The sequence below is a fragment of the Lepidochelys kempii genome, chromosome 5, assembly GCF_965140285.1.
Source record: "Lepidochelys kempii isolate rLepKem1 chromosome 5, rLepKem1.hap1, whole genome shotgun sequence".
NCBI lineage: Eukaryota > Metazoa > Chordata > Testudines > Cheloniidae > Lepidochelys > Lepidochelys kempii.
Window position 1 is genome coordinate 129,926,915 of NC_136384.1, and position 20,842 is coordinate 129,947,756.

The following is a 20,842-nucleotide window of genomic DNA, read 5'->3' on the forward strand; positions in this document are numbered from 1 at the left end:
TTAAAGGTGAGGGTTGCCACTGGCAGAAAGAGATTGCTGTTCAGCTGAGCTCCTGCTGTCGGAGCGAACCAAAACTATTTCTATCTGAAACATGAGCTAACAGAATCCTGCAGAGGGAACTACTAGTCACTAGCACTTGAATGTTTGAGAGGCTGTGGAAATTGGAAGAGTAAATCAGACCCAGCAGATTTTCTCAAGGTCAAAGGCTTGATTTACTGCTGAGTTACTCCAGTTTTACAAGGGTGGAACTTCATTGATTTTAATTGAGTTACACTGATTTAAAATTGAGGAAATTCATTGTTAGCCCTGAAAATCCCAAGTACAAAATCAGAATCTGTGCTATTTTCCCCAAGCTAGCAGGAGTCACACCCAGCCCCTTCCATAGGAGTCAGAAAATGCCCTCTGTAACCTGCTAGAGAATATTGATAATGCTAAACTAGATCTTAAAGCATTATTACCCTTACAGAAAGAGCCAGAGACGGCCTGTGCACTACTTAAGATGTACTTCTGCCATTAGCACAGAGCTTAAATGGCACTTAAGCATAGGCATGGGAACTAGGAGTGCTGCAGAATCCGTGGCCCACACCCAGGGGTCCCAGCTGCCAGCCCCAGCCTTGGCCCCCTTAACCCTGTCTGTGTCCCCCCGCCCCCTCCCGGAACCACAGTCCTGCTCCCGGCCCCAGCTCTCCGGGGCTGCAGACAGGAATAAGGGGGGGTGCAAGGTAAAAAGTTTGGGGACCACTGCTTTACAGTTTGGTTAGGTGTCTTTCAGCATCCCCAGTATAAAAAGTGTTTGAGGGTCACTGCACTTAAGTGATGCATAGCCTTTGTGTTCACCCTGTACATGGAGTGAATGACACCATTTCAGAACAACCCCCTTAAATGCAAATAATTAAGACAGACGATTTAGTAATGTAGTACACTTTTATAAGTGCCCCCTCTCTGGTCTCTGAGTGCAACCCTGCAGGTGTTAGGCCTTTTGCTTTTTTCTCTCCTGGGGTGAAATGATGTTGATTCTCCTGTAGGTCTTGCTGGAGCCCTAGGTATAACTAATAGTGTGAACCAAACGCCTTGGCAAAATAACACGCTAGGTATTAGCTAACATAGGTGCTGACTCTGTGGGTGGAAAGAGGCGAGGAGGGGGTGGAGCGGGGGAGGGAAGAGGCAGGGCGGAGGCTTGGGGGAAGGGGTTGAGTGGGGTAGGGGCCTGGCTAGAGGGGAAGTCAGCGCCTATGTTAGCTAACAGCACGTAAGCACATTCCTGACTGGAGAGGATGGTACAAAAACACCCAGACCTCTCATGTAACTACGTAAACACATTCCTAAGATGCTACAGGAACTCACCAACCCCTGGTGAGAGAAGGCTGGCATGACAGGATAATGGATAAGGATGTTGGGTTTGAACTAGCAGGTACAAGGATAAGGGTGGTAGCTTTCATCATCTAGAGTGTAATATGTAACTTGTTTGTATCAGTGGATAAAAGGAGAAGTCATAGGAGGGGTGACTTTGTACTTGCTGAGGGGAAGGCATCCCGGTGTGCTGATTGAGTGGGTACCATGATACGGGCATACGTGTGTTAGTGTACCTGTAACCACAGAGCCAGGGTGCTAGTACTGTGCTTCGTCGACAATAAGGTTGGCCGAGCACCGTAGCCACTCAGTCAAGCTTCTGGTCTTTCTTTGAGTAACATTGAGGTCTGTGGAATTAACAGCCTGCACTGCCTACTAGTGCAACTGACGTCGGCGCTCCAAGAACAGCTGCAGGGTTGACAACATTCCACAGCACTGACAACATCTCCCACTCCTAAACCAGACCCTGCCCTACAGTACTGTGTGTCACAGCGTTTACGCAGCAGATCCGGCTGGGTTTGGCACCTATGGCTATTCCCTTGGGGAGTCCGTGACCAGTGGTGAATAGAGTGACCTAACAGCTGCCTTAGACCAAAGTATTGTTTAATCTTAACAGTAGGAATAAAGCATTTAGAGAAGGATTTTAAAACCGTCTACATGCATCTTTATCTTACCTAAAGCCCTCTCATCCTGTGACAGTGGGCCAGGAAAGCTTAGCTTCTTCAGACTCCCCAGTGTGTCCTGGGTGTCACCTGAACAGCTCCACAACAATTGCCTGACCCCTGGACAGAGAGAGTCTTTTTTAACTGTTTTATAATCCTTTTGATCTGCTGGCTCCCAGCATTGGCAAACAAGTTTTGTAACTTGGCTGCAGCCCAGAGGTAGAATCTTCATAATTAATAGGTCAGGCATTCTATCTTGACACCCCTGAAGTGGTGGGTGGGTGTGACTTATCTCCAGGACTTGATTTGCTTCCTGCTTGTTTTTCCAGCAGCCCTATTAGTTTAACCCAATATAGTCATACAATAAATGTCCCAGGATTTAACCCAATATCATCATCATCAAACAAGCATAGTCTACTAAGGATCATTGTGCCAGCCAGTGTGACCACAGTTGATAGCATCGCACCAGGCGTCGTACAGTGAAGTTTCCAGATGTGGCTCACTCCTGTGAATCCACACATCTCTGGGATGGCCCTGGAGGTGGTGCCAGATAGGTAAGGGCAGGCACCACATTACACGTATAAACTGAGAGTTTGAGATCATGGTGTGTATTTTTCCATCCTGGCGGCATGGCCAATGCCGCTTTTGAATATAATGACCGATTGAAGGAAGGCCATATCTTTGTGAGAGTGTGACATTGTGCACAAAGCTAGACAACTCCATGCTCAGGTTTTGGTGATGACAGTACACACGGAGGGTCTCTAGCCATTCCAAGTCTACCTATAAGAGGGCCAGGTTTCTGATCTATAGAGCAATACAGGTAGTACACAGGTTTGATAGATCCTGACTGCATTGTCTCAATGCAAAGGTGTTTTTGTGCCCATAAGCAAGACATGGACTTCATGCAGGAAGCAGCGAGACCTATTCGTTGAAGAACATCTGGCTTGTGGTGAGTATTTGAACTCAGCTTGAGGCCTAGGTAGATGAACATGTCATTGCTGTCCATGGTACTTGACCCTCCTACCCCCTGCACCAGGGGTCATATGGTCATACGGTCATACAATATTCATAAGTTGTGTGTGTGAAAAAGTCATAAATGATTACAGAGTAGTTCCACATCTGTACTGTGAGATCATCTAATAAGGAAGCCTAGTTTTAGTGTAACCATGCTCTACATAGTTTCTGAAAACAACTGTAAAGTGTAAGGTATATTAGACCCAGTAACAGGTGCTGGTTTTGTGCCTTTCAAATCATATTGATATATTGTCAGCACAGCTGGGAATAAAAATTTGTTGGTTTCCAGAGTGGACCTCCTGATTTAAAAACCCCTTAACCTAAATCTCTGAAACTCTAAAGCAGAATGGACTTTTGATAAGGGACTGGAGCTGGGATTTTCAAAGGAGCACAGAGAGTCAGGTGCCAGCTCCCTGTGACATTCAATGGGATTTGGGCATCTAACTCTTCTAGGCTCCTTTTTAAATCTCATCCCGGGTCCCAAGAGGCACGACCCAAAGCAGACCAACAGATTCTGGTAGGAGCTGTGCAAAAGTGAACATTGACCACAAAAGCACAAGGGCTATTTTGAGGAGAGCTGTCAATGTTTAAAGATGAACAACTAGTTTACATCTGAGAGAGAGAAATTCTGAGTTAGAACCAGCTGGTGGGAGTGAATTCTCAGAAATCTGAAAGCCTAGCAGTCAGCTCCAGATGGCTGGAAGGACCAGTAATTTCTAGGAAAAAGAAGGATGGGTCCTGTTTTTTCTGGTTAAACTCTTGAAAACTGATGCACCAAGTGTGCCGTGTGTGGATCCATGAAGGATCTTTTACGGCAGGACTCCCTCTTGCCCAGGCTACCTGCCCCCATCTTTCATCTCCACTCATCTTCCCTACTTGTTCCCTCACCGCCCCGATGGGCTTTTCAAAGCTGAGTGCCCAGTTCAACGCACAGAAGGGAACACGTTCGTCAAAGATTCAGATGAGTGAGATGAAATAATTTATTAAGTTTGATGCTGCATCCTCTAAGAACATGATTTTCTTTACCAGAAGATTAAAAACAAGATCTAAAACTAGAAGTACAACCCAAGATTAAAAGCTAAATCAGAATTTCTGCAATTGAACTTTAACAGCTTCTCTTTCTCTACCTGTAAGTTTTCAAACTGTGCTTGTAACATTGGTACCCAAGTGCTTATCATCATGTCATCACTGTAACATAGCTAACAGTTACCACTGCTCCAGTTCTCAGAAGATCGTTGTGTAAGGTAATGGAGGAAATTGAGGTGGGGGGGCATGATTCAAGAGTTAGTCTCTCAGATCTACTATTTGGATCTCCAAAGAGTATTTTAAAGAGGCATTTGTCCTGATAAAAATCATTTTAAAATGACATTGTTAGAGCTAAGCATGGTCCGGCAAAACAGTGTCTTTTGCTCTCTTTATCTGTCTGGTATATGAGACTTCAGAACCCCTAACTCAGGTACTGGGAAACCAGAAAATGCTCAGTTAAAGTCCCTTCCACATCCCTTAAAGGAACAACAGCATTTTAACAAAAAACGTGCCACAAACTTAAGGAAATCAGGAAATACAGTGACCTGTCCCGTACAACATGCTCACACCAACTTCATGTTGTCCCTGTATGGATGTCACCAGGAGTTCTCACAGTCAGAGTCCTTTCCCCCTCATAAAAAATATTGCCATTTTGTGTGTATATAGAGGGGCAGATCCTCATCTGAGTATAAAGGGGTTCATGTACTGCAGGATCGCCTCCTTGTGACCAAGCATGACATAGCCGCAGTCTCCCCATATGGCACCCCCTGCCGACAGTCACTCTGTCACTGTGGGGGTCTCTCTTCCTGCAACGTCCACGTCACACTTTAGTCCATCCCTTCTGATGTAACAGAGTCCACCAGCTATAGTCCAATGACCTTACAGCAGGTCTTCCCTTTGTCTCTGGACTCCATGGTCCTTACATCCCTTACTTCAGGGGGTTTCACCCCTCCTTCCTCAGTGGCTGGTAGGTGAACCCTGGCCCTCCCTCTGCTCTGGGGTCCAGCCCAGGGAACCTGTAGCTGGCAGCCAAGGTCTGCTCCCTCAGACTAACTGCTGCCTCCCTGGACCACTTCCTGCCTCTTCTATCCCAAAGTGACTGTAGTGTCTTCCTGCAACCCCTTTCTTCATCTTGGGTTTTGTGGCACCGAAAACTCACTTCCTGAGTCTATGACAGCAATTTACTGGACCTTGAGGCTAGGTTTGTCACTTTTCCCACTCTTCTTAAAGAATTGCAGGATCACTTTTTAATTGGGCCCCGTTTTCCTCGTATTCTGGGCAGGTCTTGCAAAGGAAATTTTGTTACTCTAAAGCTTTTGCATTTTCCATATAATGGAAAACCTCTCACTGGTACATCTTTACAATTCCATAAGAGATCATCTATTGTTTCCTGGATCTTACACATTTTGCATAGCCCATCCTTATGTATGTTTGTTAGAAATAGATCCACAATGATCTGTTAAAATTCTGAATAGAGCCACTTTGCTCTTTCTCTCAGGGCCTTGGATTATAGCAACATTTTCATCTGTTGGCCTTACTTCAGGGATTTTTTCCCCCTTTCGTTTCATGTGCCCACAGTTCTTGCTATTCTTTTCTTAACTCAGTTTTGATGAAGTGTTTAAACTCCAGTGTGCTTAAGGGGATCTCTAGGTCAACTCATTTGTGCTTAAGAGCAGTTTTTGCCTCTTTGTGTGCCAGTTCATTGCCAGCTATTGCTATATGTGCTGAGATCCAGGCAGTTACTATGGTTGCAGCCAGTTGCACCAATGTGGTTGTTAGCAGTAATATTTAGCCCCTGTCTGCTACAAGCTTCCTGGCTTTATACTCACCACCCAGCCCCCTGCCAGCTGCGCTTCTGCATCACTTATGCTTAGTTTTTTCTCTCTCTCTTGCAGGTGCTGTGAGGTGTGTTAGTTGGCTTCGTGGGCCCATGTTAACCCCCGCAGGGCTTATACAGGTTATACACTCCATCACACCTGGTCAGGAAGGAGTTAAAGAGCTCTTCTGGGCACAGTCAGCCCCAGCCCAGTGCACCTGTGAGGCCTGTCAAGCCTGGAGATGGATCCCTGCTGGGTGCAGGCAGCGCACTGAAGGAGCAGGATGGCAACTCAACTGGCCCCTGGAAGCAGGGATTGCTCACCACAGAAATGACTTGAAAGCCTTGGCCAGCCAGGCCCTCTCAGAAAGGAGAAGAACTGGTAGTTTTCCCTTTCCTTTTTTCCCTCTTTGGATTCCTGAAAGCTCAGGACTCTGCATTTTTCAGGCTGCTGAAGTCTTTGCGGATGATACTAAACTGGGAGGAGTGGTAGATACGCTGGAGGGGAGGGATAGGATACAGAAAGACCTAGACAAATTGGAGGATTGGGCCAAAAGAAATCTGATGAGGTTCAATAAAGATAAGTGCAGGGTCCTGCACTTAGGACGGAAGAACCCAATGCACAGCTACAGACTAGGGACCGAATGGCTAGGCAGCAGTTCTGCGGAAAAGGACCTAGGGGTGACAGTGGACGAGAAGCTGGATATGAGTCAGCAGTGTGCCCTTGTTGCCAAGAAGGCCAATGGCATTTTGGGATGTATAAGTAGGGGCATAGCGAGCAGATCGAGGGACGTGATCGTTCCCCTCTATTCGACATTGGTGAGGCCTCATCTGGAGTACTGTGTCCAGTTTTGGGCCCCACACTTCAAGAAGGATGTGGATAAATTGGAGAGAGTCCAGCGAAGGGCAACAAAAATGATTAGGGGACTGGAACACATGAGTTATGAGGAGAGGCTGAGGGAGCTGGGATTGTTTAGCCTGCAGAAGAGAAGAATGAGGGGGGATTTGATAGCTGCTTTCAACTACCTGAAAGAGGGTTCCAAAGAGGATGGCTCTAGACTGTTCTCAATGGTAGCAGATGACAGAACGAGGAGTAATGGTCTCAAGTTGCAGTGGGGGAGGTTTAGATTGGATATTAGGAAAAACTTTTTCACTAAGAGGGTGGTGAAACACTGGAATGCGTTACCTAGGGAGGTGGTTGAATCTCCTTCCTTAGAGGTTTTTACGGTCAGGCTTGACAAAGCCCTGGCTGGGATGATTTAACTGGGAATTGGTCCTGCTTTGAGCAGGGGGTTGGACTAGATGACCTTCTGGGGTCCCTTCCAACCCTGATATTCTATGATTCTATTCTATGATTCTATGGACTATACTACCCGTGAGGGGATCAACTGCCCTGAACAGTGCAGCTGGAGGACTGTGCCCCAGACTCCAAGGCAGGAGCAGTGCCTGCCCTCTCCCTCAGGGGGAGCTACAGACTTATACCCTACTACAAGTGTTGGAGAATGTGAGCATTCGCTTCCCAACCCCGACACAAAGGTCGGATAGAAAACCCACATGTGAGAGAGGCAAAGAAACCAAGCAGCATGGATCCAGACTAGTGGCGCAAGTAGCCGAGGGAAAGCCAGTGACAACAGGCAACCCAGCAACAGCAGTGCCAGCAGCAACTGTTGCAACAGCAGCTACAGATGAGTTGATAACCGCAGCTACTGGTCACAGTGGCAATCCAGCAGAAGTACCAGGTTTTGTTGCGGGTCCAACAGTTACTGCTGGTGCTGCAGGGTTGGCGGGAGACCTGGGGATGCGTGGCTGGGGCCGTGAGTGTGGGACCAGCGCTCCCATCAGTGCTTGTGAAGCTGACTAATATGGGGCCTCATAATGACAACCCTGAGCCTTTCTTGATCACCTTTGAGTGAATGGTAGTGACCTCCTAATGGCCCCCCAGAGTACTGGGCCTTGTGCTGGCCCCCTACTGACTGGCCTGGCCCAGGTAGCATACCAAGGGCTTGACCTGGTGGCTGCCCAGGGTTACACACTGGTTAAGGTTGCCAGCCTGGACTTTCTTGATATGAGTTAAGAGATGTGCCACCACCGCTTCTGGATGGAAACGTATCCCCGGGGAGCATGGCCACTGGTGGTGGCCCGAAACCTGTTGCTGGCAGTGGCTGAGGCCAGCGGAGCTGACTGGAGCTCAGGGGGATGAGTTAGTACTGGTTGAGCAGTTTATACAATTACTCTTTGTCACAGGACATCTCAGTTGCTACCCAGTGTACTTCACTGCCTGGCTGGTTTGTGTGGTCCCACAGTTATGCCCCCATACCCCACTCCAGCTGAGGCTGTTACCCTTTTACCTTGTGTGTATTTATTCTTTCCTTACAAAGTATCACAGTGCACTGCCCTCTTACAGCCAGATGAGGCTTTCCCAGCTCCTCAGCGCAGGCTCATCCCCTGAGCTTTCCTTCAGAGCTCCCCGTTGCTTCCTGTTCCTTCCACTTATATCCCAGTCACTCCCCACTGACCTTAATTCTGGTTTATTTTGCCCCTGGTTTGTACCCGCTATAGTAGGAACATAAGCCTGAATCAGCCTGAAGCAGAGCCTGAAACATAAGCCCATGTGTCAGAGGCCTGGTATGAAGCCTGAGGCCTGGGCTAAAGTAGTCAAAACCTTGCTAATATAAAGCAAAGTTAAGCTGTGAGCAAGAGGCAGACCCTGCTCACAGAATTGGTAAGATTAGGGGTGATGTTGCAAAAACACATATTCCTAAAAGGTGCTAGGCATAAAGCACTCACGCAAGCATATTCTAGAAGGGTGGTACCAGAACACCCCAATAAACACATTCCCCAAAGATAACAGGTATGGTCTGAGTATACCATGCCTCTTGTCCCAAGTGCCAATTGACTACCCCAAAGCCTGTCTCAAAAACCCCCTTGGTCCCAGTCCCCTGATTGAAACTCCCTTTAAGTGAATTGGGATGGATATGGTAGGGCCCCTGGAGAAAAGTTGCAGTGAAACATCATCAGTACATTCTAATGATTGTAGACTGTTTCCCAGCATCCAGAGGCCATCCCATGTGCTCCACAAAGGTGACAGCAGTTGTCCCAGAATTCACAGAACTCTTCTCTTCAGTAGGGATCCCTTGAGAAATACTGATAGATCAAGGGACCAACTTTACTTCCCAGATAATGCAGGAGCTGTTCTCCCTATCCAAGATCAAGTTGCTAGGAACCTCTATCTGTCATTCAGAGATAGATGGATGGATTAGATGAGAGATTCAACAAAACCCTGAGAGTGATGGTATAAAGGTTTGTGGCCTCTGATCCCAAGCATGGGGACCAGATACTTCCTCCCATTTTGTTCACAACAATGGCGGTACCACAAGCTTCCACCAGGGTGTCTTTCTTCTAACTGTTATACTGGTGGCAGCCTTGAGGGATATTGCACCTTTTTACATGAGGGCTGGGAAGAGCAAGACCTGAAGGCAACAATACAGCCCAGTGTGTCCTCCAGCTCAGGAAATGCCTCAAAAAGATGGGGGATTTTTCGTCATGAAAATCTATTGGGGGCCCAGTGAGGTGCAAGAACAAACATATAACTGGGGTTTACGCCTATGACCTTCCAGCCTGGGGATGGGGTATTGTTATTGCTTCCCACGCACAGAAACCAAGCTGCTAGCCAGATGGCAAGGACCTTTTGAAATGGTTCATCAGGTTGGTCCTGTGGGCTATGGATGCGCCTGCCTGCAAGGCGCAAAGAAACTAGGCTGTCCCATGTGAATCTGTTAAAGCCTTGGAAGACCAGAGAAGGGCTGTTAATAACTCAACTGCCAGAATTGGAACTGCGGCTCAAGAGCCCATTCACCAAGAGCCAGCACAAGTGCAGATGGGTGCCTCTCTCCAAGGGGAAGCTGGAGAGGTATGACCTACTGCAGTGTTCAGTGCAAGTCTGTAAAGTGATACCCAGCACTCCAAGTGCATTACACAGAGAGCTAGCATGTCTGTGGGTTGGAGTCCCTACAGGGGCAGAGTAAAGTTGTGTGAGTAGGAGCCAGCAGTGGGAAATGGGCAGAATGAGAGACTGGAGCAGACTCCAACACCAAAAAAGTGCAGCTAGGAGTGAGAAATTGCTCCTGTCTGAGGGGAAATCTTATTATGCTTAGAGAGAGAAACTGAAAGTAGAGACTGGCAAGAAAAGATTAAAAGGTGGGAGGGTGTCAGGGAAAGGAACGAGAGAGAATTAAAGATGGAGATGGGGAGGGGGGTCAAAAATGCCAGCACATAAAGAAAAAGCAGGAACAGATGCACAAAACATTTAGGTTTCAGAGTAACAGCCGTGTTAGTCTGTATTCGCAAAAAGAAAAGGAGTACTTGTGGCACCTTAGAGACTAACCAATTTATTTGAGCATAAACTTTCGTGAGCTACAGCTCACTTCATCAGATGCATACTGTGGAAAGTGTAGAAGATCTTTTTATACACACAAAGCATGAAACAATACCTCCTCCCACCCCACTCTCCTGCCGGTAATAGCTTATCTAAAGTAATCACTCTCCTTACAATGTGTATGATAATCAAGGTGGGCCATTTCCAGCACAAATCCAGGTTCTCTCTCTCCCCCTCCCCCCCCACACAAACCCACTCTCCTGTTGGTAATAGCTTATCTAAAGTGACCACTCTCCTTACAATGTGTATGATAATCAAGGTGGGCCATTTCCAGCACAAATCCAGGGTTTAACAAGAACGTCTGGGGGGGGGTAGGAAAAAACAAGGGGAAATAGGTTACCTTGCATAATGACTTAGCCACTCCCAGTCTCTATTCAAGCCTAAATTAATTGTATCCAATTGGCAAATGAATTCCAATTCAACAGTCTCTCGCTGGAGTCTGGATTTGAAGTTTTTTTGTTGTAATATCGCAACTTTCATGTCTGTAATCGCGTGACCAGAGAGATTGAAGTGTTCTCCGACTGGTTTATGAATGTTATAAATCTTGACATCTGATTTGTATCCATTTATTCTTTTAAGTAGAGACTGTCCAGTTTGACCAATGTACATGGCAGAGGGGCATTGCTGGCACATGATGGCATATATCACATTGGTGGATGTGCAGGTGAACGAGCCTCTGATAGTGTGGCTGATATTATTAGGCCCTGTGATGGTGTCCCCTGAATAGATATGTGGGCACAGTTGGCAACGGGCTTTGTTGCAAGGATAGGTTCCTGGGTTAGTGGTTCTGTTGTGTGGTATGTGGTTGTTGGTGAGTATTTGCTTCAGGTTGGGGGGCTGTCTGTAGGCAAGGACTGGCCTGTCTCCCGAGATTTGTGAGAGTGTTGGGTCATCCTTCAGGATAGGTTGCAGATCCTTAATAATGCATTGGAGGGGTTTTAGTTGGGGGCTGAAGGTGACGGCTAGTGGCGTTCTGTTATTTTCTTTGTTAGACCTGTCCTGTAGTAGGTGACTTCTGGGAACTCTTCTGGCTCTATCAATCTGTTTCTTCACTTCCGCAGGTGGGTATTGTAGTTGTAACAATGCTTGATAGAGATCTTGTAGGCGTTTGTCTCTGTCTGAGGGGTTGGAGCAAATGCGGTTGTATCGCAGAGCTTGGCTGTAGACAATGGATCGTGTGGTGTGGTCAGGGTGAAAGCTGGAGGCATGTAGGTAGGAATAGCAGTCAGTAGGTTTCCAGGATAGGGTGGTGTTTATGTGACCATCATTTATTAGCACTGTAGTGTCCAGGAAGTGGATCTCTTGTGTGGACTGGACCAGGCTGAGGTTGATGGTGGGATGGAAATTGTTGAAATCATGGTGGAATTCCTCAAGGGCTTCTTTTCCATGGGTCCAGATGATGAAGATGTCATCAATATAGCGCAAGTAGAGTAGGGGCATTAGGGGACGAGAGCTGAGGAAGCGTTGTTCTAAGTCAGCCATAAAAATGTTGGCATACTGTGGGGCCATGCGGGTACCCATAGCAGTGCCGCTGATTTGAAGGTATACATTGTCCCCAAATGTAAAATAGTTATGGGTAAGGACAAAGTCACAAAGTTCAGCCACTAGGTTAGCCGTGACATTATCGGGGATAGTGTTCTTGACGGCTTGTAGTCCATCTTTGTGTGGAATGTTGGTGTAGAGGGCTTCTACATCCATAGTGGCCAGGATGGTGTTATCAGGAAGATCACCGATGGATTGTAGTTTCCTCAGAAAGTCAGTGGTGTCTTGAAGGTAGCTGGGAGTGCTGGTAGCATAGGGCCTGAGGAGGGAGTCTACTTTGCCAGACAATCCTGCTGTCAGGGTGCCAATGCCTGAGATGATGGGGTGCCCAGGATTTCCAGATTTATGGATCTTGGGTAGTAGATAGAATATCCCAGGTCGGGGTTCCAGGGGTGTGTCTGTGCGGATTTGATCTTGTGCTTTTTCAGGGAGCTTCTTGAGCAAATGCTGTAGTTTCTTTTGGTAACTCTCAGTGGGATCAGAGGGTAATGGCTTGTAGAAAGTGGTGTTGGAGAGCTGCCAAGCAGCCTCTTGTTCATATTCCGACCTATTCATGATGACAACAGCACCTCCTTTGTCAGCCTTTTTGATTATGATGTCAGAGTTGTTTCTGAGGCTGTGGATGGCATTGTGTTCTGCACGGCTGAGGTTATGGGGCAAGTGATGCTGCTTTTCCACACTTTCAGCCCGTGCACGTCGGCGGAAGCATTCTATGTAGAAGTCCAGTCTGCTTCAAATCTAGACTCCAGCGAGAGACTGTTGAATTGGAATTCATTTGCAAATTGGATACAGTTAACTTAGGCTTGAATTGAGACTGGGAGTGGCTAAGTCATTATGCAAGGTAACCTATTTCCCCTTGTTTTTCCCTACCCCCCCCAGCCCCAGCCGTTCTTGTTAAACCCTGGATTTGTGCTGGAAATGGCCCACCTTGATTATCATACACATTGTAAGGAGAGTGGTCACTTTAGATAAGCTATTACCAGCAGGAGATTGGGGTGGGGGGGAGGTATTTATTCATGCTTTGTGTGTATAAAAAGATCTTCTACACTTTCCACAGTATGCATCCGATGAAGTGAGCTGTAGCTCACGAAAGCTTATGCTCAAATAAATTGGTTAGTCTCTAAGGTGCCACAAGTACTCCATTTCTTTTTGCAAAGCATTTAGAGCTGTGATTTGTTTTACTTATTTATGTTCTTCATTATTTTCACCAGCAACCATTCGAGAGCGCTGCAAGTCTGTTGGGAAAGGAGCACTGGTGGGAGATGTGGTTGTTGTCAGTTTGACTCATACTGCTGGGTACAATCAGTGCTGAAAATATATACCTAAAGATATATGTCTGTGGCAGGACGTTTTTTTCTCTGAATTGATCTGGGCTGAAGGGGGGAGGTTCCAGAATAATTTTAAAAGGGGGGAAAAAAGGGGACTCAGTGGGGCTTGGAACAAATCATTAAAGAGAGAAACTGAAAGGAAGATGGGCAATAATTTGAGATCAGGAAGACCAATCTCCACTAGCACCAAGAGGGGAAAAAGAAAAGCAGATGAAAGGATGATCCAAGGAGGGGAGGACAACTAAGGAGAAAGGATGAAATATTTAGACAGAAGAATGTGAATAAAACTTGGGCGTTCTTTAAGAAGAGTTTATTAAATGGTCAAAAAGCCATAATTCTACAATCGAGAAAGAGGACAACTTTGGCTAAAAGCCTATTCTAGTTCAGTGGTGAAGTCAGCAATTAGAAATAAAAAAGCAATATCTAACAAATAGGTGGGGGAGGGAAATAGATGGCTATCAATATAAATGAGAAGTTATGAAGTATAGAAACTTGATAAGGGAAGTTAAAAAGATCAGGGGAAAAATTCATGGCTGGTAGAGCTAATTGGAGTTTAAATATATTAGGAACAAAAGAAATCCTAGCAGTGGTATAGGCCCATTACTAGATGGAGATGGTAAAATTGTTAATGATGATGCAGAAAAAGCAGAATGTTCAATAAATATTTCTGTTTTTGGAAAGAATCAAGATGGATATGGTCATATTACATGAAGATGATGAAGTATTTTCCATCCATTAGTAACTAAGGAGGATGTTGAAAAATCTGACAGATAAATGTTTTCAAATCAGCAGGCTCGGATAACTTGCATTCAAGAGTCCCAAAAGAGCTGGCTAAGGAGATCTCTGGCCTGACTATGTTGATTTTTAATACATTTTGGAATACTGGGAAAATATTCCAGAAGACTGGCATAATGCTGTGCCACTTTCAAAAGGGCAAGCATGATGACCTGGGTAAGTATAGGCCAATTAGCATGATATCAATCCCCAGCAAAAAATGGAAAAGCTTATACAGGAATCAATTTAATAAAGAATTAGAGGATAGGAATATAATTAATGCTAGTTACATGGTTTTATGGAAAATAGGCTTTGCCATTCTTTGATGTGATTGTAAACTTGGTTGGTGAAGGTAACTGCATAGATAGATATATTTAGACTTTTCTAAGGCATTTGACTTAGTATTGCATGGCATTCTGATAAAAAAAATTAGTACTATACACTATCAATAGGACACTTGTTAAATGGATTAAGAACTGGTGAGCAAAAAGATCTCAAAAAGTAATTGTCAATGGGGAATCATTGAATGGGGACTTTTAAGTGGGTTTCGCCAGGGAGCAGTGCAAGGCCTGATCTATTCAACATTTACATCAATGATCAGGGGGTCAATATAAAATCACTGCTGATAAAATTTGTGGCTGACACAAAGATTGGCGGAATGGTAAATGATGATGAGGCCAGGGCACTCATACAGAGCATTCTGGATCTCTTGGTAAGCTGGGCCCATTCAAACAAAATGTATTTTAATACTGCTAAATGCAGAGTTGTACATCCAGGAAGAAAAAAGAAAAGGAGGACTTGTGGCACCTTAGAGACTAACCAATTTATTTGAGCATAAGCTTTCGTGAGCTACAGCTATGAAGCTCACAAAAGCTTATGCTCAAATAAATTGGTTAGTCTCTAAGGTGCCACAAGTCCTCCTTTTCTTTTTGCGAATACAGACTAACACGGCTGCTACTCTGAATCCAGGAAGAAGCAGTACAGGCCGTACCTACAGAATGGGGGCTGTAGCCTGGACAGCAGTGACTCCAAAAAGGATTATGGGGTAATAGTGGACAAGTAGCTTGACATAAGCTCCCAGTGTGCTGTGTGTGGCAAAAAGGGCTGGTGCTTTCCTTGTCTGAACAGGAGATAGCGAGTAAGAGTAACGAGGTGATTTTTAGAGACTGACACTAGACTACTGCGTCCAGTTCTGGTGTCTACATTTTAAAAAAAGACATTGAAAAATGGATAGGGTGCAGAAAAGAGCCACAAAAATGATCTGAGGATGAGAGAGAATGTCTTACATTGAGAGAATTAAAGAATTTAACCTGTATAGTTTATCAAAAAGAGGAGTGAGGTGATTTGATTACAGTGTATGACAAGGGCGGGCAAACTTTTTGGCTTGAGGGTCACATCGGGTTTTGGAAATGTATGGAGGGCCGGTTAGGGGAGGCTGTGCCTCCCCAAACAGACAGGCATGACCCAGCCCCTGCCCCCTATCTCCCCCCACTCCCCCCCCGCTTCTTGTCCCCTGATACCCCGCCCCCCAGACTCCTGCTCCTGTTCCCTGACAGACCCCCCAGGACCCCTGCCCCATCCATCACCCGCAGCTCCCTGTCCCCTGACCGCCCCTGGAACCCTGACTGCCCCCCGCCGCCCCATCCAAACCCTCCTCTCATTCCTCACTGCCCCCCCCCGGTACCCCTGCCCCATCTAACCACCCCTTCTCCCTGACTGCCCCTGGAACCCCTGCCCCTGACTGCCCACCGCCGCCCCATCCAACCCTTCCCTCCTTTCTGATTGCCCCCCCCGACCCCTGCCACATCCAACCCCGCCTTCTCCCTGTCCCCTTACTGCCCCCGGAACCCCCACCCCTGACTGCCCCCTGCCGCCTCATCCAACCCCTCCTCTCCTTTCTGACTGCCCCCCCCGGTACCCCTGCCCCATCCAACCACCCCTTCTCCCTGACTGCCCCTGGAACTCCTGCCCCTGACTGCCCCCCGCTGCCCCATCCAACCCTTCCCTCCTTTCTGATTGCCCCCCCGACCCCTGCCACATCCAACCCCGCCTTCTCCCTGTCCCCTTACTGCCCCCGGAACCCCCACCCCTGACTGCCCCCTGCCGCCTCATCCAACCCCTCCTCTCCTTTCTGACTGCCCCCCCCGGTACCCCTGCCCCATCCAACCACCCCTTCTCCCTGACTGCCCCTGGAACTCCTGCCCCTGACTGCCCCCCGCTGCCCCATCCAACCCTTCCCTCCTTTCTGATTGCCCCCCCGACCCCTGCCACATCCAACCCCGCCTTCTCCCTGTCCCCTTACTGCCCCCGGAACCCCCACCCCTGACTGCCCCCTGCCGCCCCATCCAACCCCTCCTCTCCTTCCTGACTGCCCCCCCCCGGTACCCCTGCCCCATCCAACCACCCCTTCTCCCTGACTGCCCCTGGAACTCCTGCCCCTGACTGCCCCCCGCCGCCCCATCCAACCCTTCCCTCCTTTCTGATTGCCCCCCCCGACCCCTGCCACATCCAACACCTTACTGCCCCCGGAACCCCCACCCCTGACTGCCCCCTGCCGCCCCATCCAACCCCTCCTCTCCTTCCTGACTGCCCCCCCCGGGTACCCCTGCCCCATCCAACCACCCCTTCTCCCTGACTGCCCCTGGAACTCCTGCCCCTGACTGCCCCCCGCTGCCCCATCCAACCCTTCCCTCCTTTCTGACTGCCCCCCCCGGTACCCCTGCCCCATCCAACCACCCCTTCTCCCTGACTGCCCCTGGAACTCCTGCCCCTGACTGCCCCCCGCTGCCCCATCCAACCCTTCCCTCCTTTCTGATTGCCCCCCCGACCCCTGCCACATCCAACCCCGCCTTCTCCCTGTCCCCTTACTGCCCCCGGAACCCCCACCCCTGACTGCCCCCTGCCGCCTCATCCAACCCCTCTTCTCCTTTCTGACTGCCCCCCCCGGTACCCCTGCCCCATCCAACCACCCCTTCTCCCTGACTGCCCCTGGAACTCCTGCCCCTGACTGCCCCCCGCTGCCCCATCCAACCCTTCCCTCCTTTCTGATTGCCCCCCCCGACCCCTGCCACATCCAACCCCGCCTTCTCCCTGTCCCCTTACTGCCCCCGGAACCACCACCCCTGACTGCCCCCTGCCGCCCCATCCAACCCCTCCTCTCCTTCCTGACTGCCCCCCCCCCCGGTACCCCTGCCCCATCCAACCACCCCTTCTCCCTGACTGCCCCTGGAACTCCTGCCCCTGACTGCCCCCCGCCGCCCCATCCAACCCTTCCCTCCTTTCTGATTGCCCCCTGTCATAAATATAAAGGGAAGGGTAAAACCCTTTGAAATCCCTCCTGGCCAGGGGAAAGCTCCTCTCACCTGTAAAGGGTTAAGAAGCTAAAGGTAACCTCGCTGGCACCTGACCAAAATGACCAATGAGGAGACAAGATACTTTCAAAAGCTGGGAGGAGGGAGAGAAACAAAGGGTTTGTGTGTCTGTCTGTAGTCGTCTTGGCCGGGGACAGAACAGGAATGGAGTCTTAGAACTTTTAGTAAGTAATCTAGCTAGGTATGTGTTAGATTATGATTTCTTTAAATGGCTGAGAAAAGAATTGTGCTGAATAGAATAACTATTTCTGTCTGTGTATCTTTTTTGTAACTTAAGGTTTTGCCTAGAGGGGTTCTCTATGTTTTTGAATCTAATTACCCTGTAAGATATATACCATCCTGATTTTACAGGGGGGATTTCTTTATTTCTATTTACTTCTATTTTTTATTAAAAGTCTTCTTGTAAAACACTGAATGCTTTTTCATTGTTCTCAGATCCAAGGGTTTGGGTCTGTGGTCACCTATGCAAATTGGTGAGGCTTTTTATCCAACATTTCCCAGGAAAGGGGGAGTGCAAGTGTTGGGAGGATTGTTCATTGTTCTTAAGATCCAAGGGTCTGGGTCTGTAGTCACCTAGGCGAATTGGTGAGGCTTTTTACCAAACCTTGTCCAGGAAGTAGGGTGCAAGGTTTTGGGAAGTATTTTGGGGGGAAGGACGCGTCCAAACAGCTCTTCCCCAGTAACCAGTATTAGTTTGGTGGTGGTAGCGGCCATTCCAAGGATAACGGGGGTAATATTTTGTACCTTGGGGAAGTTTTGACCTAAGCTGGTAAAGATAAGCTTAGGAGGTTTTTCATGCAGGTCCCCACATCTGTACCCTAGAGTTCAGAGTGGGGGAGGAACCTTGACATGGTGGCGCAGCGGTGGGATTAACCTGAAATCATTTTGAGATCCAGTTGAGATTTTTTGAACTAGAAATACAGATTTTAAAAAGGAATTTTTAGGAAGTCCAGAAGGCAGCTTTGAAACTGAAAGCAGCTTGGTTTCTCTCTGCTTTGTGGCCAAGCAGAGACAAAAGGGGATTATCTTGTGAATTGCAGATTTTCTTTGCCTGGAGGCAGGGTACTTAACTCCTGCAGGGAAATTCACAGTCTTCCAACCCAGAGGTTTTTTTTTTTTTTTTTCTTTTCTTCCTAAAAGTAAATAGGGGGTGTGTGCTCTACCCATTTGCCTGGAGACAAAAGTGGCAGGGTTTTTTTTTTAGGATTTTGATTTTTTTTTTTTGTTTGTTTTACAAGGAGCACAGGTTTGAAAAGAAATTTTTTTTTCTTCGTTGGGCTGGGTAAGCAGGTTTCCAAGTAGTTGGAGGTTTTTTGCTTTAATTTGGGCCCAGAGCAGAGACAAGGGAATTGTCTTTTTCTGTAGGCTGACAATCACTATCAGAGAATAGGTATTCTATTCCAGCACAGCAAAATTTTACAGCCAAGTTTTGTTTGTTTATTTCTAAACCTCAGGTGTAAAGTTAGTTAAAAACAGAGAGGTTAGAATGACCAAATCCTCAGCTCGACTACAGCTGGAATTAGCCAAATTTCAGGCTGAGGAAAAACAAAGGGAACATGAAAGACAGATAGAACTCATGCAGCTGAAGAAGGAACAAGAAAGGGAGGCAGAACAACACCAAGAGGCTGCCCACAAGAGGGAAATGGAGGCAAGGAAGCATGTGGAGGAGGAGAGGGAAAAAGAGAGGAAGCATGTGGAGGAGGAGAAGGAAAAAGAGAGGAAGCATGTGGAGGAGGAGAAGGAAAAAGAGAGGAAGCATGTGGAGGAGGAGAGGGAAAAAGAGAGGAAGCATGTGGAGGAGATGGAGAGGATAAAGGCCCAGCAGAATATACCAACAAACCCTAGCAATCCTTCTCCAGGTACCACTTCCCATCCCAGAAAGTTCCCCACCTACAAGGCAGGTGATGATACTGAGGCCTTCTTAGAAAACTTCGAAAGGGCCTGCCTTGGGTACAACATCTCTACTGACCAATACATGGTAGAGCTGAGGCCGCAGCTCAGTGGACCCTTAGCTGAGGTGGCAGCTGAAATGCCTAAAGAACACATGAACAAGTATGAACTGTTTAAATCCAAGGCGAGAGTCAGAATGGGGATAACACCCGAGCAGTCTCGTCGGAGGTTCAGAGCCCTAAGGTGGAAACCAGACATGTCATTTACCCGACATGCCTACCACATTGTAAAACATTGGGATGCCTGGATATCAGGAGCAAGTGTTGAATCTCCAGTAAATTTGCCCTTCCTAATGCAAATGGAACAATTCTTAGAGGGTGTTCCTGAGGAAATAGAAAGATACATCCTAGATGGGAAACCCAAAACTGTAATTGAGGCAGGAGAGATTGGAGCCAGATGGGTGGAGGTGGCAGAGAAGAAGAAAACTGGTCGCAGTTGGAGCGGAGACCAGAAGGGACCACCCCAGACCACACCCTATTACCGGGGGCCGCCCAAAGCCCCACCTACCTCCCAAAGAACCCTCCAGACCCCTTATCGTCCCACCACCCCGTTCTCCAGCAACCCTCCTCGCCCCAGTGACCCGTCAGCTGGACGATGTTTTAAGTGTAACGAGCTGGGGCATGTAAAGGCCAACTGCCCCAAGAACCCCAACAGATTACAGTTCATTGCACCGGAATCACACCAGAGGTCCACAGGCCCAGATACCTCCCAGATACCCTTGGAGCGGAGGGAAACTGTGAGTGTGGGTGGGAAGAAGGTCACCGCGTGGAGGGACACCGGAGCACAAGTGTCAGCTATCCATGCTTCCTTAGTGGACCCCAATTTAATCAACCCAGAGATCCAAGTGACGATTCAACCCTTCAAGTCCAACTCTTTCAATTTGCCTACAGCCAAGTTGCCTGTCCAGTACAAGGGCTGGTCAGGAATGTGGACTTTTGCAGTCTATGATGATTATCCCATCCCCATGCTGTTGGGGGAAGACTTGGCCAATCATGTGAAGCAGGCCAAGAGGGTGGGAATGGTCACCCGCAACCAGGCTAAACAAGCCGTGAGGCCTAGCTCTGTTCCGGAAACTTCTATCAGGACCCAGTCAGAGGTGATGGACCTGGACCCCAGGCCAATGTCTGCAACAGCAGTAGTGGATCCAGTCCCAGAGACCCAGACGGAACCAGTCCCAGAACCGGAACCAGCCAAACAACCAACACCAGACCCCGTGTCAGCACTGAATCCAGTACTTGCAACCTCAACACCAGAGGGCCCCACCGAACCTGAACTGGCAGCAGCCGATAACCCTACACAAGAGGCTCAGCCGGAGCCTGAATCCCAACATAGTACACCAGCGGAGAGCGGTTCACAGTCAACAGAAACAGCTCCATCCCCTATATCGCTTCCAGAGGGACCAAGCCTAGGTCCACAATCCCATGAGGAACTGATGTCTCCAGCATCAAGGGAACAGTTCCAGACCGAACAAGAAGCAGATGAAAGCCTCCAGAGAGCTTGGACGGCGGCACGGAGCAACCCACCGCCTCTCAGCTCTTCTAATCGATCCAGGTTTGTTGTAGAAAGAGGACTTT